The sequence below is a fragment of the Lethenteron reissneri genome, chromosome 10 (genome assembly GCF_015708825.2).
Source record: "Lethenteron reissneri isolate LAM-NWPU_2019-01 chromosome 10, ASM1570882v1, whole genome shotgun sequence".
NCBI classification, from domain to species: Eukaryota; Metazoa; Chordata; class Hyperoartia; order Petromyzontiformes; family Petromyzontidae; genus Lethenteron; species Lethenteron reissneri.
The window spans coordinates 1,128,476-1,155,331 of NC_083788.1; the positions used below are offsets into that span (position 1 = coordinate 1,128,476).

The following is a 26,856-nucleotide window of genomic DNA, read 5'->3' on the forward strand; positions in this document are numbered from 1 at the left end:
TCTGATACTTTCATTCCCCTTGTGCTGTCCGCCTTTTGGCGTCGTTCTCTGGTCGAACACCGGCGATGAGACAAGGCCATGCAGAAGGCTGCTGTTTCTGGTGTTTGCAAAAACAATGCATGTATTTATTATCAGAGGATGTGTGTTTGCATGTATAGCCGGTATGGCCCTAATGTCACGTTTAACTGTGGAGTTAATGATGACCATGGATTGGACCCATAGACTCACGTGACTGTACAGTAGGCCACGCCACCAGTGGAGTAATCAATTCAGGGTTCAGGGCATCTATTCAGATTCGGATGAAAGCTGTACAGTGTACAGGGAACACGTTCCTTCGGAGTGGGCAGGTAGGAACTTGGTTGGACAGCGCATTCGCGCGATCCGTGTCACGCGGCGCAAGCTGCGTGGGGCGGCGCGTCACGTGGTGCTGAGCCCGCGCGAAGCGCTCTATGAAATACAAATCAAGGGCGTGGCTATGCACGACAGACAGACAATTAATCCCTGGTGGGCAGTGTGACACTGTTGTTCCTACCTGTATTAAGCAATGAGGTGCTGTGTAACGTGGGGTCGATTGGTGTGCATCTGGTCATAACGAATGTTCCTCAGAAGAATCCTTTGAAATAAAGAGTTGCCGTTCCACAACGCTCTGGTGGTGAAGTTACTCGACCCTCAAGAGGAGGGCAGAACACAACGCACGAATATTCCCTCGTTGCCTCGGACCTCGTCTATCGTTGTCTTTATTACGATCACGGGAGGAGAGGAATAGGGCGAGCCGGTTACACGTGCTTTTGCCACAAGTGGGGTTCATGCAGGCGTGATGATGCCTTGCAATAGGTGTTGTCTATTTAGTGTCTGAACATCTTAACACCTTCCGTTTTTCTTGCCAGAAAGGGGAGAGCCGATTCTTAGAATTGTTTTATTATACAAAGACAAAGATCCCCCGTATAGCCTGTAACAGACTCATAATATAGGTTTTTGGGTCAGATCGCGTTATTTATAAATGTGTCGTAACCCTCCACCACCCGACACGGCCAAACAGTAAGAATGAAGCTGATTGTAATTACCAGCGAAACGTCGTACTACTCAAATTTTAAAATGCTGTTGATTCTCTCTTCAACACACCGGCGGGCTAAAGAAGTGAATTATTTTGTCCTTTGAAAAACGTGACACATTTTTTACTGTTTGGCCGTGTCGGGTGGTGGAGGGTTACGACACATTTATAAATAACGTGATCTGACCCAAAAACCTATATTATGAATAATATTGGTCGCGAAAGCCTACGTGTTAAACTGTAACAGACTGTTGAGGCAAGTGCTGTTAGCGAGTAGTAGCACCTGTTAAGGTCGGCACTGTGACGCATGAGGGGGTGGGAGACAATGGCAGCCGGGCGTGGTGCTGGCAACCCACCCCCTCGTGTGACGTGCTGGCCTTCATAGATGCTCGCTAACAGCACTTGCCCTAACAGTCTGTTCAGGCTATAAACGCGATCTTTGTCTTTGTTTAGCTATGGCAGGAAAATCTGGAGAACCCGGAGGAAAACCATAGCAGAGCAGGGGGGGCGACGATAGCTGCTGAGTGCGTTACCGAGTGATTTCTCGAATCTTTGCGCAATCGCCTGCTCTCGCGAAGGACTTAGGCGGAGAACATTGTTTGGTTAACCCGCGCCGTCGCTGTTCGAAACCGCGAGCCTCTGGCAGCGAACGCGGCGCCACGGCGACAGTGAAAGTACTGTACAAGCACAGTACAAGCACTGTACAAGCAACGTAAAGCACTGTACAAAGTACAGTACAAGGACAGTACAAGCACAGGGCCGACCCAGAGTGGGCCTCACAACAGAGCACCTGACAAGGGGGGCCTGGGTTTGTGTCGCTAAAGAATGAGGGGGCCCAGCTCCCCCTCGCCCACTTGGCCTCCAGGAGCTTCTGCGCAGGCTGCCCTGCGTAAAAGCACGGTTCTGATATAAGCGATGCATGCTGACTCTACACCGGTGCCGGAAGGCAGAGGGGATCTTCTGATACAACTCCTTAAGACAATCCTACAAATGTGAAGCACGCTGGGGTGCACCAGACTTGCAGCTTTACTCCGCCTGAGTCGCTGTTCCTCGCTGCGCTATGATCCCGGCGGCCTGAGTTCGATTCCCACTCACGGCCACCAACGCCAGGTGGCCATTGTCTTAACCAGTCCCGGGCCTCCCCTAGGTCGACTCGGCCTCAAGTGGCGCTGGCCAATCCACCACCCCCGTCATAGGCGGGCCGTGTCGGTGCTCGCCCACAGCACTTGCCCACAAAAGAGTTCGGTTCAGTTCAGTTGATTATGAAGTGAGCTAAGAAGCACTTAGGTAGGGTTTCATCAATAAAAACACCAAACATTCAACGTCCTGTCGAGGCTAACATGGGGGGGAGATCTTCATCCGTCTGTCCGTGCATCAGCGCGCGAGGAATCTTTGTCTTTGTGTATGTGCCTTAATGTGCACATAGCCTGGCACAAGCGCCGTGGTGACATCACCGCCACTTAAGTGGCGAATGACGGTGGTTGTTGTGTGTGTGGGCGAGTTGGCAATGGGTGCGTTGCTCACACGGTTGGTGGCCGGCGGCGGCGGCGTTGGGGTGGATGCGTGCCGACGAGCCGTGGATGAGCTCAAAGTTGTCGATGTTGGTGGGTAGGAGCTGAGGAACTCCACACGGCTGCGGCTCACGTCGGCCATGCCTGCGCCCACACGCGGCGACACCGCAACCTCCAAGGTTAATTCCAAACTGCAGAGAAAAAAAACTATCTAAGCAAATTTTTGCTAACATGTCTTTAATCTTTTTAAAGTACGTTTTTCAAACCAGAGGACCCAGAGTAAAAATCCACGCGACCACGGGAGAGAGTCAAAGACACGCAAACTCCCAATTTACAGCAGGTGTCAGGGGAGATTAAGGTGGTCGTGGGGTGTGCTAGGGAACAAGAAGTGAGTGTTGAGTGAGGAGCGGAAACGAGGTGAGCAGGGAAGGCCCCACTGAAGCTATCATGGAGCTATTTTTACCAGAAGCGCCCTGGCCTTCACAACGAGGGCTCCGTTTGTGCCGCGGAACGCCGTACGGTCCGCTTCTCGTCAGACCGCGTGTAAGCCGGGCAACTGCTGTCCGAAGATTTAGACTCAAAGCGACACTCGGGGACGTTTATTGAAACTAAAACGATTAGAATGTTATTTTATTTTACCAGGTAAGGCTCCACTGAGCCTACACAGCTCTTTTTCAGAAGCGACCTTGGCCATCACAAACGATAGCTCAACGAAGTGGCTTATCATCATCTTCATCATCGTCGTCCGTGCGGAAATGTATAGGAACAGCCAAATACTCTAGACACCGTGATGTCGATTCTAAATGTGGAGAGGAGGGAGGAGGAGGGGAAGAAGGAGGGAAGGAGGAGGGGGGGAGGAGGAGGTGAGAGGAGAGAGCAGGAGGGAGGAAGGGGGAGGGGGGAGGAAGGGGAGGAGGAGGAGGGAGGAGGAGGGAAGGGGGAGGAGGGGGGGGGATGAGGAGGGAGGAGGGGGGTAAGGAGGAGGGAGGGGAGGAGGGAGGGGAGGAGGCTGCGGTGCGTTACCGTGGTCCGATACGAACATGATGTCCACACACTTGTGCAGGTTCCTCTGCTTCAGGCCGTCCATCAGCTTCCCCACCAGCTCGTCCACGTACACGAGGATGTTCTTCACCTACCGTGCACACGCACGCACACAAAGGACAAAGATGCTCCGTATAGCCTTGCCGCCCTTCACAAGTGCTGCTCGCGAACGTCAGCACCTGCCCCAACAGTCTGTTAAAATCCATACGGGACATCTTTGTCTATGTGCACGTGTGTGCGTGTGCGCGTGTGTACGTGTGCACGTGTGTGCATGTGTGCGCATCCCTTTCCTGTAATCCCCCCCCCCCCCCATGCGAGCGTCCTTGCCGAGAGCATGCCGTGAACCTCCGGTGAAACTCGGCGCTTGTCCCTGAGCGTCTCTCGTTGCCATCGGACCCACACCGCCGCCCCCCCCCCCGCCCGCCACCGCCACCACCCCCCACGCGAACTTTCGTGCGACCGCCGGATTGTAACCACACGCTGACCTCCACCCCTCCGACCCCCACGTCCGGCACAACAAACGCGTCGTCCGTTTCATCTCCACTGGCGCAAGAGAGGGAGGCGAGGGCGAGAGGGAGGCAGCGCAGGCACGTTGCGAGATAGCGCGGGTCGCGTAGATAGCGCCACATGGCAGGCAAACAGCGGGGACCGGGTGTGGGGGATTGGGGGGACGGGGGAGAGCCCCTTTGAAAGGGATTAATAATTAAAAGTTCACGAACCTTGAAACTGTTGGGCCCGTAGAGGTGACCAGTTGAGGTCCGGTTGCTCCACGTACAGACGTACACGATGGGCCTGCGGGGCGAGAGAGGCGGGGGGGGGGGGGGCAAAGGGGGTGGGGGGTTGGGGGGGTATGTGTTGTGGGCAGCGTTATGCAACGCATCGAGGTGAGCCCAGAAAATAAAGTAAAAGGCACAGGTGCAAGTCAGTGCCGTGGTTTGTGTTCACAGGGACGCAGGACACGCGGCACATCGGGGGGGGGGGGGGCCAGGGGGATAAGGTGTGAGGCACAGGTGCAAGTCAGTGCCGTGGTTTGGTGTTCACAGGGACGCAGACAACGCGGCACCATCGGGGGGGGGGTGGGGCAGGGGGATGAAGGTGTGAGGCACAGGTGCAAGTCAGTGCCGTGGTTTGTGTTTCACAGGGACGCAGACACGTGGCACATCGGGGGGGGGGGGGGGGCAGGGGGATAAGGTGTGAGGCACAGGTGCAAGTCAGGCCGTGGTTTGTGTTCACAGGGACGTAGCACCGCGGCACATCGTGGGGGGGGGTCAGGGGGATAAGGTGTGAGGCACAGGTGCAAGTCAGTGCCGTGGGTTTGTGGTCACAGGGACGCAGACCCGTGGCACATCGGGGGGGGGGGGGGGGATAAGGTGTGAGGCACGGTGCAAGTCAGTGCCGTGGTTTGTGTTCACAGGGACGCAGACACGCGGCCATCGGGGGGGGCAGGGGGATAAGGTGTGAGGCACAGGTGCAAGTCCGTGCCGTGGTTTGTGTTCAACAGGGACGCAGACATGTAGGCACATCGGAGGGGGGTGGGGGGGGCAGGGGGATAAGGTGTGAGGCACAGGTGCAAGTCAGTGCCGTGGTTTGTGTTCACAGGGACGTAGACACGCGGCACATCGGGGGGGGGGGGGCAGGGGGATAAGGTGTGAGGCACAGGTGCAAGTCAGTGCCGTGGTTTGTGTTCACAGGGACGTAGACACGCGGCACATCGGGGGGGGGGGCAGGGGGATAAGGTGTGAGGCACAGGTGCAAGTCAGTGCCGTGGTTTGTGTTCACAGGGACGCAGACACGCGGCACATCGGGGGGGGGGGCAGGGGGATAAGGTGTGAGGCACAGGTGCAAGTCAGTGCCGTGGTTTGTGTTCACAGGGACGTAGACACGCGGCACATCGGGGGGGGGGGGCAGGGGGATAAGGTGTGAGGCACAGGTGCAAGTCAGTGCCGTGGTTTGTGTTCACAGGGACGTAGACACGCGGCACATCGGGGGGGGGGGGGGGGGGGCAGGGGGATAAGGTGTGAGGCACAGGTGCAAGTCAGCGCCGTGGGTTTTGTTTTGGTCTAATAGGGACAAGAACAGGGCACGGAAAAGACAGAGTTTATAGTGTTCACTACAAACTGTCACCTCACAGGCAACTGTTAACGCTGGCCTCTGCTTGTTGAGTTGCGTTGCGGGGGGAGGGGGTGGTCAAAGTGTGTTAAGGAAAATACAAAATAATAATGCTAAACCCATAGCAGCGAACACGATGATGTGAATAGTGGCGCTGGATTACCACGCGAGGGTTTTTGCCAAAGAGCTCACCGTTCGGCTGGGGGAAGGTCCAGCCAGCGCAGTATCGTGAACAGGCGCAGGTCGTGGTTGATGCCGCTAGAGATCGGAGAGAGAAACAAACCTCAGCGCAAACCATCCTCCCCTCCTGCTCCCCTTCTCCATAGTGCGTGCGGCTGGGAAATTCAACCAAACTGGTAAAATATATTTTTCCAGAAGCGACCTGGCCCATCACAAACGATAGGCACAAGGAAAGTTGGCTTACCACCATCATCATCATCATCACGTAGACATTTATAGCAACAGTCGAGTCCAAATGTGGCGGGGGGGGAACAAAACCGGGGAAAAAATCCACGCGACTACGGGGAGACAGAGAACTGCAAACTCCAAGTATACAGCAGCAGACGTCGTCAAGGGTCAGGGTTCGAACCCCACGACAATCCTGCATAGCAGGCGAGGTAGTTAACATCTCATCAGGGTAGTGGGAGCCCCTAGGTGGTGGCCTTGCAAGAAAGGTTGAACGATGTGATGCGGTGAACTGAGATGATGCAAAGTAAGAAGAGATTTTGCCACTTTTTCCTGGCAATAAAACAGGAGTGAGATGTTTCAAACGCCAAATCGATTATACCTCTCGCAAGGCATCAAGTGCCGCATTAACCACACACGGTGCTTGTGGTAAACATGCAAACAACATGGCTCTGATAATAACAGATGGTATTGTCTTTGAAACTGATTGGCCTACACCAGAGACAGCAGCCTTTTTCAGGGCCTAGTCCCACTACCACCAGTGTCAAGCCAGAGAACAACAAAAGGCGAACAGCACAAAGACAATGCCACACGTATCGGAGCATTTACAGCCCGGGGGAGCAGCTACATCGTGGGACACTTTTTTTTCAGTACCGTAGTATGAAAAATGGATAGGCCCCTTTTTGGGGCACCAAAGACAAAGATCTGCCCGTGTAGCCTGTAGCAGACTGCGGGGGGCAAGTGCTGTTAGCGAGCACCTCTGAAGCCCGGCACTGTGCACACGAGGGGGTGGGTGGCCAACACCATGCCCGACCGCCTTTGTCTCCCTAGTGGCGATGTTTACACACTGTACCAGGTACTCATTTGAAGCTGAGTCGATCTAGGGGAGGCCCAGACCGGTTCAAATAATCGTCACCGGTGTTGGGCGTGGAGTGGGAACCAAACTCAGGTCGCCGGGTTCGTAGCGCAGTGCAACCGCTACACTTCCGCCACACACACACAAAGACAAAGATCCCCCGTGCTGCCTTAACACACTGTTGGGGCAAGTCCTGTTAGCGAGTAGCACCTATGAAGGCCGGGGTGGGTGGCCAGCACCATGCCTGGCCGCCTTTGTCTCCCCAGTGGTGATGTTTTTGCACATCATTCGAGGCACAGGCACACACACATGTGCCCCTGCTCCTTCCCCCCCTCTCATCTCTCACCTTGGCCAGAAGAAGGTGCTGGACTTCTTGTCTTGCTTCTCCACCGTGATCCAAATCTGTGGGCGCGAAAAAAAACAGGCATTGCGTTCTCAACCACCGGCGCTGGTATTTAGCGGAATGCCGGCCGGCTGGCGCCCGGATTGGAACCTAGCCCGGAGGCTGGCGCACGGATTGGAGCTCGCCGGGTGGCTGAAGAAGAAGTAGAGGGAAGAATAAGAACAACGGCCATTTCCAATACATAACAACTCGCCATCTGAAGAAACAGCGCTGTTGGTGATTCACGACTGGACTGGTCCCCCTCCACGCCCCCCCCCCTCGGTAACACTGCCCCCCTCCCATGGTACTCACGTGCTGCCCCCCCTCCCGCCCTCAGAGGCTGCCCCCCCCCCCTCCCCGATACTCACGGGCTGCCCCCCCCACCAGCGGTGCTTGAGCTTCTCCTTGCCCCGGTAGGTGAAGGTGGCGTTGAACTCGCTGTCGTAGATGACGTTGTCGATGATGCCGTGGGACTCTGGGTAGAGGCCCTGAGCGGTGACCCGGGCAGGGAGAGGGGGAGAGAGACAGTGAGGGAGGGAGACAGTGAGGGAGGGAATGAGGGAGAGAGGGAAGGAGGGAGCGAGAGGGGGTGGAGAGAGAGGGGGGCAGAGAGGGAGAGGGGGTACATAAAGCAAATATTAAAAAAACAAAACAAAACGAAATGATGAACGAAGCAAAGTGCCGACTACACCGAGCATCTTTTTGTTTCCTCTGATCGCAAAAAAAGAGAGGGAGGGGCCGCGGGGCACCGCGTGACGACGCTGAGCCGGCTAGGCCCTCGCGCTCCTGTGGCGAGCGTCGCATGCGCTTGGTGGACTCACCGTGACCATGCTGTAGTGATTGGGGAACGTCTTGGTCGGGTACATGGGCCTCAGGTGGCGCGCGCTGGTCCCGCACGTGCCTGGGGAGACGCAACGGAGTGCACACGCACACACGCGCATACAACAACAACCGCATTCGCCACTACGTGGCGGTGACATCACCACGACGCTTGTGCCAGGCCATGTGCATCTTGAGGCCACGTGAAGTGTCGAACGCCCGCTGGCAGGAGGTCACGGGGCAGACCCAGGTGCCACGGGTCGACTGACCGAGATGACTGGCTGATGCACCACCTGTGCCCCCTACTGTGCTAACTTACTGTGCTTTAGCCACCCGGCGCCTCCACTCGTGGTTGTGATAGTCGCTCCTGCACCCTCCGTTGTTGTTGGAAGGCGACTGCCTCCAACTGCCCAGTAGCGTCCTTCACGAGCCTCTTCCACAGAGGCCGATCTTGACAACGCTGGTACCAGTCATCGGTAAGTCCACTCAGCTCCACGTATTCCACATCACTCCATCTCTTTTATAGCCCGTGCCGCACCTGTTTAGCCCCCTCGATCCGGCTGAACAAAAGCTGTTTTGGCATACGGTGGCCGGGCATGCGGGCTACATGACCTAGCCAACGCAGCCTTGCCTGCCGGAGGAGGTCACCGATGGGACTTTGCCCAGATCTTTCAAGGATTTGTGAGCTCCTCACACAATCCAGCCTGGTTAAACCCAGGATGGATCATAGGCAGGCCAGCCTAAATGTTTCCAACCGTCGAAGATGCTCCATTAGGGGGGTCCACGTTTCGCAAGCGTAGAGAAGGGAGGAAATGACTGTGGCCGAGAAGACCTGAAGCTTCGTGCGGAGCGACAGACCAGGTAGCTTCCACACAGCGATACGCAGCCGATGAAAAGATATTGCCGCTCGACTGATTTGGAGTGAGACCTCTACTGTTCAACTGGAGCCAGTCATAAGTACACTGCCCAGGTATGGGAAACTCTCCAACTCTCTCCAATACTGCCCCATCACCGATTGGGAGTTTTGGGGGTGGTGTGTCCGATGGTACAAAACACCCAGGCAGGTGCTTAGTTTTGGTGGACCTAATGGTAAGGCCCCACCTCTTAGTGGCATGCTCCAGTCTCAGCAGCAGTGTCTCCAACTCCTCCTCTGAATGAGCAGCTATTACAAAATAATCGACCAATAGGGAGCCATCCCTTGATCGCACCCAGGCATCGATCAGCCTCCCATTATATCTGTACCAAATGGAAATTCCCCCAGTACAGCTATTGAAGGCTTCACGAACTACATGGTCAAAATAGATGTTAAATAATGTGGGAGCCAGACGACATTCCTGTCGCACCCCAAGGTGTACAGAGAATGGCTCTGACTCCCGGCCACGTAGTTTTACCCGGGCCCGCTCACCATCATGAAGGTCCTTAATGATCGTGAGCAGAGGGTCAGGGACTCCGAAAGCACAAAGAACAACCCAGAGCCCAGGCCTACTGATGGTATCATAGGCCTTGACCAGGTCAATAAAGCAGAGATGTAGGTCTTGTTGGAATTCCCTATACCTTTGCTGTAGCAGACGGACAGAAAATATGGCATCTGTGCAGGACCACCCTCTCCTAAAACCGCATTGGGGCTCCGCAAGCCTCTCCTCAGCATGCCTAGCAAGGCGATGTTGAATAATCCTTGCCAGGACCTTTCCCGGCACACTGAGGAGTTAGGGTTACAGTCTGTGCGGTTCCCCTTATTAAAAAGGGGGACCATCAGGGCATCCTTCCAATCCTGAGGAACCCGTCCAGTGGTCCAGACTGTTGTTATGATGTCATGTAGGGCAGTCTGTGCACAAACGCCACCCTCCCTCAGCATTTCGCTTCGGAGATCATCTCTGCTCGGTGCCTTTCCTGGTCTCAGACTCCGGATCGCCTTCAGTACTTCCTCAATAGATGGCACCTCAGCCAGCCACTCACAGGGGGTGACTTCTTCCAATATTTGAGGCACCGCAGCCTCAGCAGGGTCATCCCCACTTTGTGCCACGATGTTTTCCTGGCTGAGGGATTTCCCCTCCCCCAGGACCTCACAGAAATGCTCAGCAAATCTGCAAACCTGTTCCTGGAGGTCGACGATTGGATCACCGTTTTTTCCCATAATGATGATAATATGTGTGGTGCTGCAGGTTACTTTTTTGATGGAGTTAAATAGTGATTTGTGATCGCGGGGCACTGAGGCAGACTCCATCTCCTCAGCAATCAGCAACCACCACCCATCCTTGCAGTGCCTTATGGCTCTCCGAACCTCCGAGCGATGGCGCATACACACACACACGCACACACACGCACATGAACATGCGCACACACATGAACACACGCACGGCAGCCCCGAGTCGCTTACCGACTGCTGGATGCCGGACTTCTGCAGTGCCATGGCCGATCTTGGTTGCCGGTTTTACCCGGAACCGCGCGGTCGACAGCCACGACACCGAAGATCAACTCCGGTGATCTCACAGAGCAGGGAGAGCCTGCGTGGGGCGCCACGGTGGCTAGGAGATCTCAACTACCTCGGCTGGTACGCAGGAGGTCGAGGGTTCGATCCCGACACTAACAATGCTGCTGTACATTTGGAGTCTGCGTCTCTCTCTCATCATCATGGTGGCTATGGGATGTTAACTGCCTCGCCTGGTATGTAGGAGGGCACATTCACACAGAACTTGGAGCTGCAGCCTTCGTTGGTTACTCTGCTCAGTCACCAGGAAAACGCTCGCTGAGTTTCTCTCGGTCTCACTTTCAGGAGGATCCTGCCAGGTTGTTGCTGTGCGTGTGTGTGCGCGTGCGACCTCAAGTGAGTGACAATTTTTGGTGTTATTACGCGGTGTTGTTGTTAAGCGGTGTTGTTGCTACGCGGTGTTGTTGTTACGTGGTGTTGTTGCTACGCACGCGGTGTTGTTGTTACACACGCGGTATTAAGCAGGGCGGCCGCTGGATCCGAACCGCTGGGGTCTGAACTTCGAAGCGACGTTCACCGCTTCCGTTATTATTCCACGTCGTGTTGAGCCAACACCCATTGTTGTAGTGTACTTCTACGCCTGCCGGGTCCGTGCTCCCCCACCCCCGCCTTCACCTCACACATGGTAAAGCACGGCTACTGTACCCCCCCCCACCACCCACGTGCGTTGAACTTCTGTCGCACGGCCGCACGGAGCCGACCGTGCCAACCGGAGGGCCCCGCAAGACATGGGGAGACCCCCACCCCCGCACCCTCCCTCATCCAGCAGTGGAGAGACAACGGGGCCTGGCGCGCATGGGTGCGAGTGGAAATCGGCGGGGAGGGGGGGGGGGATTACTCACGGAGTTTCTGCACCACGGGGATGATGGTCTTGTCGAAGTTGAGGTAGTCGGCTTTGTAGCCGTCCAGCGACACCAGGATGAGCGGAGGCTTCGAGAAGCTGCCAAACGCACATGGGGAGGGGGGGGAGTTGTTACCGAGGCCGCTGTCGCCCCTCGCGTTTTCATCTTTGTCGTCGTCTTTGTTGTTGCTTGGTGGGGTGGGAGTGTTTAGCGGAGACACCCCGGCCCACCGTCTCCCCGTCAACGCTGGCTCCCAATCCAATCCCGGATCGGTTTCAACATCACACACACCATGCCCGCCTCTCCCCTCTCATCTCACTCCACTCCCCTCCATGCACTCCCCTGCCTCTCCCCTCTCATCTCACTCCACTCCCCTCCACGCACTCCCCTGGATCTCCCCTCTCATCTCACTCCACTCCCCTCTCATCTCACTCCACTCCCCTCCACGCTCTCTCCTGCCTCTCCCCTCTCATCTCACTCCACTCCCCTCCATGCACTCCCCTGCCTCTCCCCTCTCATCTCACTCCACTCCCCTCCACGCACTCCCCTGCCTCTCCCCTCTCATCTCACTCCACTCCCCTCCATGCACTCTCCTGCCTCTCCCCTCTCATCTCACTCCACTCCCCTCCACGCACTCCCCTGCCTCTCCCCTCTCATCTCACTCCACTCCCCTCCACACATTCCCCTGCCTCTCCCCTCTCATCTCACTCCACTCCCCTCTACGCACTCCCCTGCCTCTCCCCTCTCACTTCACTCCACTCCCCTCCATGCACTCTCCTCTCCAGTGACCAAGGGTTTCTGTGGAATCCCCCAGTCACCCGATCACTCAGTGGCGGGACGTCACTCTTCTCTTCTGCTGCCCCCACAGTCTGGAACTCCCTTTTCCCAGTCATCCGTGCTGTCGACTTCCTGCCCCTATTCTCCTGTGTCCAACTGCCTCCCTCTCTCTCTCTGCCGCAGACTCACACAGAGACCCACAGACTCACACAGAGACCCACAGACTCACACAGAGACCCACAGACTAACACAGAGACCCACAGACTCACACAGAGACCCACAGACTCACACAGAGACCCACAGACTCACACAGAGACCCACAGACTCACACAGAGACCCACAGACTCACCCAGAGACCCACAGACTAACACAGAGACCCACAGACTCACACAGAGACCCACAGACTAACACAGAGACCCACAGACTCACACAGAGACCCATAAACTCACACAGAGACCCACAGACTCACACAGAGACCCGTAGACTCACACAGAGACCCACAGACTCACACAGAGACCCGAAGACTCATACAGAGACCCACAGGCTCACACAGAGACCCACAGACTAACACAGAGACCCCACAGACTCACACAGAGACCCACAGACTCACACAGAGACCCACAGACTAACACAGAGACTCACAGACTCACACAGAGACCCACAGACTCACATAGAGACCCACAGACTCACACAGAGACCCACAGACTCACACAGAGACCCACAGACTCACACAGAGACCCACACACTCAACACAGAGACCCACAGACTCACACAGAGATCCACAGACTCACACAGAGATCCACAGACTAACACAGAGACCCACACACTCACACAGAGACCCACAGACTCACACAGAGACCCACAGACTCACACAGAGACCCACAGACTCACACAGAGACCCACACACTCACACAGAGACCCACAGACTCAAACAGAGACCCACACACTCACACAGAGACACACAGACTCACACAGAGACCCACAGACTCACACAGAGACCCACAAACTCACACAGAGACCCACAGACTCACACAGAGACCCACAGACTCACATAGAGACCCACAGACTAACACAGAGACCCACAGACTCACACAGAGACCCACAGACTCACACAGAGACCCACAGACTAACACAGAGACCCACACACTCACACAGAGACCCACAGACTCACACAGAGACCCACACACTCATACAGAGACCCACAGACTCACACAGAGACCCACAGACTCACACAGAGACCCACAGACTCACACAGAGACCCACAGACTCACACAGAGACCCACAGACTCAGACAGAGACCCACAGACTCACACAGAGACCCACAGACTCACACAGAGACCCACAGACTCACACAGAGACCCACAGACTCACAAAGAGACCCACAGACTCACACAGAGACCCACAGACTCACACAGAGACCCACACACTCACACAGAGACCCACAGACTCACACAGAGACCCACAGACTCACACAGAGACCCACAGACTCACACAGAGACCCACAAACTCACACAAAGACCCACAGACTCACATAGAGACCCACAGACTCACACAGAGACCCACAGACTCACACAGAGACCCACAGACTCACACAGAGACCCACAGACTCACACAGAGACCCATAGACTCACACAGAGACCCACAGACTCACACAGAGACCCATAGACTCACACAGAGACCCATAGACTCACACAGAGACCCGTAGACTCACACAGAGACCCATAGACTCACACAGAGACCCACAGACTCACACAGAGACCCACAGACTCACACAGAGACCCACAGACTCACACAGACACCCACAGACTCACACAGAGACCCACACACTCACACAGAGACCCACAGACTCACACAGAGACCCACAGACTCACACAGAGACCCACAGACTCACACAGAGACCCACAGACTCACACAGAGACCCACACACTCACACAGAGACCCACAGACTCACACAGAGGCCCACAGACTCACACAGAGACCCACAGACTCACACAGAGACCCACACACTCACACAGAGACCCACAGACTCACACAGAGACCCACAGACTCACACAGAGACCCACAGACTAACACAGAGACCCACAGACTCACACAGAGACCCACAGACTAACACAGAGACCCACACACTCACACAGAGACCCACAGACTCACACAGAGACCCACAGACTCACACAGAGACCCACAGACTCACACAGAGACCCACACACTCACACAGAGACCCACAGACTCACACAGAGACCCACAGACTCACACAGATACCCACAGACTCACACAGAGACCCACAGACTCACACAGAGACCCACAGACTCGCACAGAGACCCACAGACTCGCACAGAGACCCACAGACTCACACAGAGACCCACAGACTCACACAGAGACCCACAGACTCACACAGAGACCCACAGACTCTCACAGAGACCCACAGACTCACACAGAGACCCACAGACTCTCACAGAGACCCACAGACTCACACAGAGACCCACAGACTCTCACAGAGACCCACAGACTAACACAGAGACCCATAGACTCACACAGAGACCCACAGACTCACACAGAGACCCACAGACTCTCACAGAGACCCACAGACTCACACAGAGACCTATGACTGTCTAGAGATAAACTCGCTCACTGCTCCTGTGCAGCGTCTGGAGAGGCGGACGCGTTGGGGCTGCCTCTGTGAGGACCCACGTGCACCGTGCTGTATTCACGGCATGCACCCTGGTGGACACTCACCCAGGCAGACACTCACCCTGGTGGACACTCACCCTGGTGGACACTCGGGCTCCGCGGTGTCGTCACACTGGTCGTCCACCCAGTGCTTCTCTCCTGTTCCAAACGACAGCAGCTCCAGCCGGTGACGACACCGCTCCTCTCTCTCACCGTCCCTTCTAGTCCACCCCTCTACTCCACCCCCTATAGTCAACCCCCTCTAGTCTACCCCTCTAGTGCACCCCCTCTACTCCACCCCTCTACTCCACCCCCTCTACTCCACCCCTCCACTCCACCCCCTCTAGTCCACCCCCTCTACTCCACCCCTCTACTCCACCCCCTCTACTCCACCCCCTCTACTCCACCCCTTCTACTCCACCCCTGTAGTCCACCCCTCTATCGTTAGCGTGCTGCGCTGTGCTACAGAGCCCGGTGACCCGAGTTCAATTCCCGCTCACGGCCACCACCAGTGACGATAGTCTGAGTGCCTGGTGCAGTGTAAACATCGCCGGGCGAGTGATTTGCAGGTCATGTTTCAGCATGACCCGTGGCCGGGCGTGTGTAAACATCGCCGCTTAAGGAGACAAAGGCGGCCGGGCATGGATGCTGGCCACCCACCCACCCCCCTCGTGTACCGTCACAGGTGCTGCTACTCGCCGCTAACAGCGCTTGCCTCAACAGTCTGTCACAGGCTACACGGGCAGGGATCTTTGTGACCCTAACTGAGTCCCGTGGAGGTGATCGTTCTGCATCGGGATGTCACTAGTCCAACAGCAGTCCGACTGCGCGTGGTTTTGTTCGTGGGAGGAAACCCGGAGAAGCCGGAGCAAACCCATGTAGACCGGCGGGGGGAGGAGAGGGAACACAACGTCCTCCGCACAGAGTCGGGAGTCGAACTCAGGCACCACCCTTGCTGCGAGTGTCACCACCACCACCGGCGGTGACGTGACACGCACGGCGAGCGTGTGGCGGCGGCGCTGAGCGGATGTGCCTAGCGTAACGGTGTCATGGGGAACCACCGAGCGATGTCGCCGAGCGATGTCGCCGAGCGTGACGGCGTCGCGGGGAACCGCCGAGCGGATGTGCCGAGAGCTCGCTCGTCCGTCGTTCGTCGTCATCATCAGGCGTGGCGCGCGGTGTGGGGGGGGGGGGGTCGAAGGGACGCACCTTTGCAGACGACGTTGTAGTTGGTGCAGCAGTCTCTGTGCTCGAGGCAGTCGTCCGCGCAGTTGCAGTACGTCTGGTTGGTGCGCTTCTCCCCACAGCGCGACTTGACGCAGTTCCACGCGTAGCCTGCACGAGCGAGCGGGGGAGAAGGGGAATGAGCGAGGGAGCGAGTGAGCAGGGGGGCAAGTGAAGGAACGAGTGAGGGAGCAGAGGAGCGGGAGAGTGAGTGAAGGAATGAGCGAGGGAGGGAGCGAGTGAGTGAGCGAGCGAGCGCTGGAGTGTGCGATGGAACGAGTGAGCGAGCGAGGGAGCGAGTGCGGGAGAGTGAGTGAGTGAGCTGTGGAGCGAGCAGGGGAGTGAGTGAAAGGACGAGTGACGGAGAGAGCGAGTGATGGAGCCCTACCAAGCACACAGCAAGGGGAGGCTCACACGCTCGTCGATTGGAAGTGATTCACAGAGTTTCTCAGAATGTTCTCCTGGTTGCAGATATGCTGCAGTAAGTGGCACGTGACGAGTAGTAGCCAAAGGTGTGCTGTATGCGGTGTGCCGGGTGCAGCATTATTCACTGGTCGCTGGTGTAGATTCGAGAACTTCTTTCGCGCCGTACATAGCCAACCGCGCTCATCAGAGGTGCGAGTGACCGTGATGCACAAGCGGATTTAGGGCAAAATCGGTACGGCTGGGAACCCAATGCAGCAGCAGCAGGTCGTCGTCGTCATGAGATGGGATGAGAGAAGGCGTGTGAGGTGCGTGCGGTGTGTGTGGGGCGCGGTGTGTACGCGGTGTGTGTGCAGCATGGTGTGTGTGTGTGGCACGGTGCGGTGTGTGTGCGGCACGGTGTATGTGTGTGTGTGTGGTGTGGTGTGAGTGCGGCACAGTGTGTGTGGTGTGGTGTGTGTACGGCACGGTATTTGTGGTGTGTGTGCGGCACGGTGTGTGAGTGCAGCACGGTGTGTGTGTGGTGTGTACGATGTGAGTGTGGTGTGTGTGTGGTGTGTGTGCGGCACGGTGTGTGTGGTGTGTGTGCGGCATGGTGTGTCTGCGGTGTGTGTGTGTGGTGTGTGTGTGTGGTGTGTGTGTGTATGTGTGTGGTGTGTGCGGCATGGTGTGTCTGCGGTGTGTGTGTGTGGTGTGTGTGTGTGGTGTGTGTGTGTATGTGTGTGGTGTGTGCGGCACGGTGTGTGCATGCGGTGCGGCAGAGCACCTGGCTGGATGCACAGCTCGTTGAAGTCGGCGCAGCACGTGTTGTAGGCGATGCAGAGCGCGTCGCAGCTGCACGCGTCCTCGGCGCTGGGGGTCACCTCGAAGCAGCGCTCCCTGCACGACGAGGTCGACCCTGGGCCCACACGTGGCCCACACGCGGCGCCGTCAGTACGCGGTGGCCACCACCACCGCCACCACCGCCGCCACCACCACCGCCACCACCACCGCCACTGCCACCACCGCCACCACCACCGCCGCCACCACCACCACCGCCACCGCCACTACCGCCGCCACCACCACCGCCACCACCACCACCACCGCCACTGCCACCACCGCCACCACCACCATCATCACCGCCACTGCCACCACCGCCACCACCACCGCCGCCACCACCGCCACCGCTCTACTCCCGCTGCTTGCAGGTTTTTAATCGTCAAGTGCAGCCCTGCGCCCACTCAACGCAGGGGGTTCGCGTTCCCACCCCTGGTGGCCGGCCCCCTTGGTTAATACTGCGGCTGCCTTTGTCTTCCCAGTGGCAATGTTTGCTACCCACCGCACCAGCTACTCGTTTGAGGCTCAGTCGACCTAGCGGAGGCCCAGGACCGGTTCAAAGAATCGTCACCGGGCGTCTAAAGATCCCGGCGAATGTCGTTTGCAGGGGTCGGCGACCGTGAGCCACTGGCGTCCATGGTCCCAGAATTTGCCCGAATCGAAGAATTCCACCGACAACGACTCGGGTGGGATGAAAGACAAAGATCCCCCGTGTAGCCTCTAAGAGACTGTTGGGGCAAGTGCGGTTAGCGAGCACCTACGAAGGCCGGCACGGCACACGAGCGGGTGGGTGGCCCGCACCACGCCCGGCCACCTTTGTCTCCCCAGTGGCGATGTTTACTACGACACATCGGTGTTGGTGGCCGTGAGCGAGAATCGTAACTCGGGTCGGGTGCCGCGCAGTGGCAGCTTCCGCTGGGGGGGCCCCTCGCATGCAGTAGATTCACAAAGATCTGTCGACTGCCATCACTGTTAAATGCAAGTGCCATGCTCGTGTTGAGGATGGTTAACGTGGGAGGTACAAGGGTGGTAACTGCGGTTACTATGGGAGGGGTAAGGGTGGTTACCGTGGTTATTATGGCAAGGGTAAAGATGGTTACCATGGTTACTGTGGAAGAGGAAAGGGTGGTTATCGCGGTAACTATGGGAGGGGTAAGGATGGTAACCGTGGTTACTGTGGGAGAGGGAAGGGTGGTTATCGCGGTTACTATGGGAGGGGTAAGGGTGGTTACCGTGGTTATTATGGCAAGGGTAAAGATGGTTCCATGGTTACTGTGGAAGAGGAAAGGGTGGTTATCGCGGTAACTATGGGAGGGGTAAGGATGGTAACCGTGGTTACTGTGGGAGAGGGAAGGGTGGTTATCGCGGTTACTATGGGAGGGGTAAGGGTGGTTACCGTGGTTACTATGGAAGGGGTAAGGGTGGTTACCGTGGTTACTATGGGAGGGGTAAGGGTGGTTATTGCGGTTGCCATGGTTACCCTGGGAGCGGTTGAGGATGCTGGGGAGGCTCATTCCGCTCGCGACGCCGGTCCATAGCGCAGCCATCTGCATACAGTGCACGTACAGTGCGAGTACAGTACACGTACAGTGAGTACAGTGCGGGTGCGCGTACAGTACGTGCGTGTAAAGTACGCAACGGTTCTCACGGTGCGTACAGTACAAATGCAGTACACGAGCAAGTACTGTACACACATCACATACACACAGCACACATCACATACACACAGCACATATAACATACACACATCACATACACACATCACATACACACAGCACACATAACATACACACAGCACACATCACATACACACATCACACATCACATACACACAGCACACATAACATACACACAGCACACATAACATACACACAGCACACATCACATACACACAGCACATACACACAGCACACATCACATACACACAGCACACATAACATACACACAGCACACATCACATACACACATCACATACACACAGCACACATAACATACACACAGCACACAGCACATATACACAACAACCGCCATTCGCCACTAAGTGTCGGTGACGTCACCACGACGCTTGTGCCAGGCTAGGTGCACGTTGAGGCCACGTGAAGTGTCGAACGCCCGCTGGCAGGAGGTCACGGGGAAAACCCAGCAGGTGCCACGGGTCGACTGACTGAGATGACCCAGATGACCCAGATGACTGGCTGATGCACCAACCTGTGCCCCCTACTGTGCCAACTTGCTGTGCTTTAGCCACCCGGCACTCCGCTCGTTGTTGTGAGCGTCGCTCCTCCGCCCTCCGTTGTTGTTGGAGGGCGACTGCCTCCAACTGCCCAGTAGCGTCCTTCACGAGCCTCCTCCACTGAGGCCGATCTTGACACCGCTGGTACCAGTCATCGGCAAGTCCACTCAGCTCCACGTCCTCCTGTACCACATCACTCCATCTCTTCTCTAGCCCGTGCCGCGCTCGTTTAGCCCCCACGATCCGGCCGAACAAAAGCTGTTTAGGCATGCGGTGGCTGGGCATGCGGGCTACATGACCCAGCCAATGCATCCTTGCCTGCCGGAGGAGCTCACCGATGGGACTTTGTCCAGACATACACATCACATACACAACACATCACATACACAACACATACACACAGCATACATCACATACACACATCACATGACACAGCAAAACCACAACACAGCATATTCACATATACAAAGACAAAGCTCCCCCCGTATAGCCTTAACAGACTGTAGGGGCAAGTGCCTTTTAGCGAGCACCTATGAAGGCTAGCACGGCACACCAGGGGGTGGGTTGCCACAACCACGCCCGGCCACCTTTGTCTCCCCAGTGGCATTGTTTTTTTACACACCGCATGGGTACTCATTTGAGGTTGAGTCGCCCTAGGGGAGGCCCAGGACCAATTCAGATCATCGTCACTGGTGTTGGCCGTGGGCGGGAATCGAATTCGGATGGTCGATGTCGTGGCCAAGCGCGATAACCACGACCGCTACCAACAGCGCACATCACACATAGCACGCATCACACCAAACACACAACACACACAACACACCAAACACACAACACACACAGCACACACAACACACACAGCACACACAGCACACAGTACACCAAACACACAACACACCAAACACAGCACACATAGCACACACATCACACACAACACACAGCACACACAGCACGCATCACGCCAAACACACAGCACACACAGTACACACATCACACCAAACACACATCACACACAACACACACATCACACACAGCACACACATCACACACAGCATACCAAACACACAGCACACACATCACACACAGCACACACATCATACACAGCACACACAGCACACACAGCACGCATCACACCAAACACACAGCACACACATCACACCAAACACACATCACACCAAACACACATCACACACAGCACACACAGCACACCAAACACACATCACACACAGCACACCAAACACACATCACACACAGCACACACATCACACCAAACACATCACACCAAACACATCACACAGCACACACATCACACCAAACACACATCACACACAGCACACACAGCACACCAAACACACATCACACACAGCACACACATCACACACAGCACACCAAACACATCACACCAAACACACATCACACAGCACACACATCACACACAGCACGCATCACACCAAACACACAGCACACACAACACACACAGCACACACATCACACAGTACAAACCACACAGCACACCAAACACACAGCACACACATCACACCAAACACACAGCACACACAGCACGTATCACACCGCACACACAGCACACACATCACACAGTACAAACCACACATCACACACACATCACATAGTACACAGCACACTTCACACCACACACACATATTACATACACACATCAAACACAGCACACACACATCACATAGTACACACCACACAGTACACACCGCATACAGCACACATCACATACACACAGCAAACCACACAGCACATCGCACACCGCCTGGCGATCATTTGAGTCTGAGACTCGCGTGTGAGTGTGGATACTCCGTAAGTCCATGGTTCTCTGTGTAAGTCCATGGTTCTCTATGTAAGTTCATGGTTCTCTGTGTAAGTCCATGGTTCTCTGTGTAAGTCCATGGTTCTCTATGTAAGTTCATGGTTCTCTGTGTAAGTCCATGGTTCTCTGTGTAAGTCCATGGTTCTCTATGTAAGTTCATGGTTCTCTGTGTAAGTCCATGGTTCTCTGTGTAAGTCCATGGCTCTCTGTGTAAGTCCATGGTTCTCTGTGTAAGTTCATGGCTCTTTGTGTAAGTTCATGGTTCTCTGTGTAAGTCGATCAACTCTCTAGCACTCAGAATGTGGCCCCAATATCTCAAACATTGCGTTTGACGGTATGACAGGACCATGGTGTCACACGGGCGCCGCGGTGGCTAGGGGAATGTTAACTACCTCGCCTGGTATGCAGGAGATCGTGGGATCGATATCCCGACCCTGACGGCTGCTGCTGTATATTTTGACATTGCGTGTCACTTTCTCTCTGCCATCATTATCATCATCACGGTGGCTAGGAGATGTTAACTACCTCGCCTGGTATGCAGGAGGTCGTGGGATTGATATCCCAACCCTGACGGCTGCTGCTGTATATTTTGAGATTGCGTGTCATTCTCTCTATCATCATCATCACGGTCGCTAGGAGATGTTAACTACCTCGCCGGGTATGCAGGAGTTTGTGGGTTCGATAACCGGACGCTGACACCTGCTGCTGTATATTTGGAGTTTGCGTGTCTCTCTCTCTCTCTCCCCGTGGTTGCGTGGATTTTTCTCCGGGTTATCCGGTTTTTCCCCTCCACATGTAGTATCGGCATGACGCGTTTTAGAGTATTTTGCTACTGTTATAAATGTCCACGTCATGATGATGATGATAAGCCCACTTCGTTGAGCTATCATTTGTGATAACCAGTGTCGCTTCTATAGTAGTTCAGCGGGGCCTTAGCTGATAAAATAAAAACGAGTTTTAGTTGAGGTTTGAGAGTTCGTGATGGAGCCATGCTTATCAATCCGCTTGTTGACCCAGGAAAGCCTCACTGAGTCTCGTGACTTTCTTCAGGAGGGTCCTGCCAGCCTCTGGCAGCAGTACGGAGCGATGTTGCTGCTACCGCTGCTGCTGCTGTGGCATCCCAATTGAGCGATGTGCAGGTGACGTTTCAACAATTGGGATTGTCGGTTGGTGAACACCACGCAGTTGCGTCCTGTGTGTGTCCCGATTTGGCTCGAACATCAAAGTCAGCAACTGCGAACGTAACTATTTGTTTGTTATTGTACCAGGTAAGGCCCCACTGAGCGATGTGGCACTTTTTGCAGAAGCGACCCTGGCCATCACAGATGGTAGCCCAACGAAGTGGGCTTATCGTCGTCACCATCGCGTGGAAAGTTATAGCAGCAGTCAAATACTCTAAACGCGTGTTTCTAAGTGTGAAGGGAAAATCCGGAGGTCCCGGTGAAAAATCCACGCGAACTCGAAATACACAGCAGCAGGCGTCAGGGTCGCGATATCGAACCCACGACCTCCTGCATACCGCGAGAGGTAGTTAACATCTGCTAGCCACCGTGGCGCCACGAGCTCTTGTGAGTCGTGTAGCCCGGGGTGGCTGCGGTCCCCGTTAACCGGTTACGACAGAACTCGTTAACCGGTTACTACGGACACCACGGCGTTATCCACGTCTGCCAACGCACGGAACACGACGGGAGCGGTGGCGCAGTGGTTAGCGCGTTGCGCCACAATGCACCCGGGGGGCGAGGGGGGTTAAATTCTTGTCCGCGGCGGCTCGAGAGAGACATCAGTGGCGAGTGATTTCTGACCCGCAAACTGCGGCCTTTCCCTCCACCCCGTCCACCACGAAACATTCACCACCCCGCACTGACCGGCGTGGCGAAATATGGCCAAACGATCAGCCATGACGAGGGGACGACTCGCGGGGTGGAAGGCCGTCACTCGGCAGTGGAGTGACATGAGTATATGACTATACATGCGTTTTATAAAGCTACACACACACACGGATTCAATCAAGCCCTTTAGGCACGGCAGTGCAAGCACCCCCAAGGAATCGTCTGTGTTTCAGATCAGTCGGCACACAAAAGGCATTCATAATGAACGTCTTTCGCTCACTAATCCTCCCGCGGATTAGAACATTTAAACACGCACACACACAACGACAACAAAGATCCCCCGTAAAGAATCAACAGATTGTTGGGACAAGTGCTGTTAGCGAGCACCTATGAAGGCAGGAACGGTACACGATGGGATGGGTGGCCAGCACCACGCCCGACCGCCTTTGTCTCCCCAGTGGAGATGTTTACGCACCAGGTACTCATTTGAGGCTGAGTCGAGTTAGGGGCGACCCAGGACCGGTTCAAATAATCGTCACCGGTGTTGGCCGTGAGCAGGAATCGAACTCGGGTTGCGGGCTTCATAGCGCAGCGTAGCGCTAACCACTCCACCACCGCTCCCCGCACACACACATCAGACTTAAGTACACACGCACACGTGGCGCAATTACCTTTTGTAAATTGAATTCGCGGATTAGGTAAGGTCCGTCCGGATGATGCGGGCCCGGTCTCGTTACCCTTTGCCGAACGCAGCGAGACCCACGTCCAGTGCAGTCCAAACCCCTCGCTTTTACGACGCTTTAACGAGCTCATTATCGTCGCATGCCACCCACACGCAAGTCTACCCGGCGACCCGGGGAGGGAAACTCAATCATATTTCCCCTCTCGCCTCCGCGTGGCTGTGGCCGCTCGTGTCAGCTCGTGCCAACCCCACGCCCGCTGCCCCGCTCAGCGCTGTGGAGCGCGACCACGATGACGTGGAGCGATGGGAGCGAGGATCGCCGTAGTAGTCGTGGTTGGTGGTGGTGGTGCCGGCAGCGAGCGAGTGGATTGTACGTTGCATTTACCTGTAGGATCACGCTCAACATCCCCATGACGGCAGCTCTCTCTCTCTCTCCTCGTGCGCTCGTTCGAAGTCGCCTCTTCGCTGAGAGGGCGGGTGGGTGCCGGGGGGTGGGGTGATGACCCAGCAGCGAGCGAGTGAGTCACAGTGGCCGGTTCAATATTTCACGTCGCCACGAAAAATGTCAGCGACCGTGGAGACGGACAGAGGTAGACGCGTGGCGCCGTGGCTCGTACCGGACTCAGCCACCCGCCCACACGACCACCCACACACACACTCACTCAGCCACTCACCCACACGACCACCCACACACACACTCACTCAGCCACTCACCCACACGACTACCCACACACACACTCACTCAGCCACTCACCCACACGACCACCCACACACACACTCACTCAGCCACTCACCCACACGACTACCCACACACACTCACTCAGCCACTCACCCACACGACTACCCACACACACACTCACTCAGCCGCTCACCCACACGACTACCCACACACACACTCACTCAGCCACTCACCCACACGACTACCCACACACTCACTCACTCAGCCGCTCACCCACACACACACTCAGCCACTCACCAACACACACACTGACTCAGCCACCCGCCCACACACACACTCACTCAGCCACTCACTCAGCCACTCACCCACACACTCACTCAGCCACCCACACACACGACTACCCACACACTCAGCCACCCACCCACACGACTACCCACACACACTCACTCAGCCACCCGCCCACACACACACTCACTCAGCCACTCACCCACACGACTACCCACACACACACTCACTCAGCCACCCACACACACGACTACCCACACACTTACTCACTCAGCCACCCACACGACTACCCACTCACTCAGCCATCCACCCACGCCACTATCCACACACTCACTCACTCAGCCACCCACACGCCCACTCGGTCACCCACGCCACTACCCACCCACACGCTCACTCGGTCACCCACACGCTCACTCGGTCACCCACACGCTCACTCGGTCACCCACACGCTCACTCGGTCACCCACACACGGCTACCCACTCTCTCTCTCACGAACCCAGCCACCCACTCCTCACTCACTCACCGCTCCTGTCACGCCACACACAGCGCTCTCTTCTCACAACACTCGCTCCTGATGCACCCCCCGCACCACCCTCCCTCCCTCCTTCTCCCACCCACACAGCTGCTCGCACCCACGGCACACGCAGGCAGCGAGAGACAGAGAGACAGAGAGAGGTCAGAGACAGAGAGCAAGAGAAAGAAAGAGAGACACACAAGCAAGACAGAGAGAGAGAGCCAGTGGCGAGAGAGACAGCGAGACAGAGACACAGTGGCGAGAGAGACAGCGAGACAGAGAGAGACAGCGAGACAGACAGACAGCGAGACAGACAGCGAGAGAGAGACACAGAGACGAAAGTGTTCGTGCGGAGCCGCGAGCCCCCGGCTTTTACTGTCACCATCAGAGAGAGGAAAGTAAAAAAAAACATTCGTGAATAATAATAGTAAAATAATTCCACCAACACCCCCCTCCACCTTTCTCCTTCTCTGCTGCGGTTCCTAAATGTTCCTCCCAGTTTCCTCTGTCGAGGGGGGGGGGCGAGGGTTGGGAGGGGCACCGCCACCGGGATGGGTTACGGGGTGCGCGGAGCGCCTCTGAGCGCGTGGGGGGGGGGGGGGTCCCAACACGTGGCTCTCATTTCAGCGAGAGGACCTCACCTCCTCCTCCTCTCTCACCCGGCACCCCCTACGCCGCCCCCCTTCTCTCCTCCGGGGGATGGTGGGGGGGGGGGGTCTCTGTGGCCAGCAGTAAGCAGTGCACCACCACCACTACACGGAGCCACCCCGAGTCGTTGGCGCCGCTCGGTGGAGCTGTGCCGACTGCCCTCCGTCCCCTCTCCGGCACCGCGACACCCGCTGAGCATCGTCGATTTGCCTTCCGCAAACTTCTCCAGGGCGATAATTCCCAAACAACGCTGCTCCCAGTCCGAGTGGGTCGCGTTCAGCGCACGCACGGAGACAAAAGAGGCAAAGATCCCTGCCCACCACCTCTCCCCGCCGCCCGTGTCGCCTTCAATGGACTGTCGGGGCAAGTGGTGTGAGTGGAGAGTGGCGCCAATGTAGGGACACTAGGGGGTGGTTCAATACCGCGGCCGCCCGCCTACCTTTTGGCACAGACACACACACAGACACACACACAACAACAACAACCGCCATTCGCCACTAAGTGGCGGTGACGTCACCACGACGCTTGTGCCAGGCCATGTGCACCTTGAGGCCACGTGAAGTGTCGAACGCCCGCAGGCAGGAGGTCACGGGGCAGACCCAGGTGCCACGGGTCGACTGACCGAGATGACCGAGATGACTGGCTGATGCACCACCTGTGCCCCCTACTGTACCAACTTGCTGTGCTTTAGCCACCCGGCGCTCTGCTCGTTGTTGTGAGCGTCGCTCCTCCGCCCTC

The 26,856-nt window shown here is 56.3% G+C and overlaps 1 pseudogene; it reads right to left on the bottom strand.

Moving 5' to 3' along the window:
• Positions 1–1,869: 1,869 nt before the first annotated feature.
• LOC133340699 (ectonucleotide pyrophosphatase/phosphodiesterase family member 2-like) lies at positions 1,870–25,539 on the bottom strand (annotated as a pseudogene).
• Between the last annotated feature and the right edge of the window lie 1,317 nt (positions 25,540–26,856).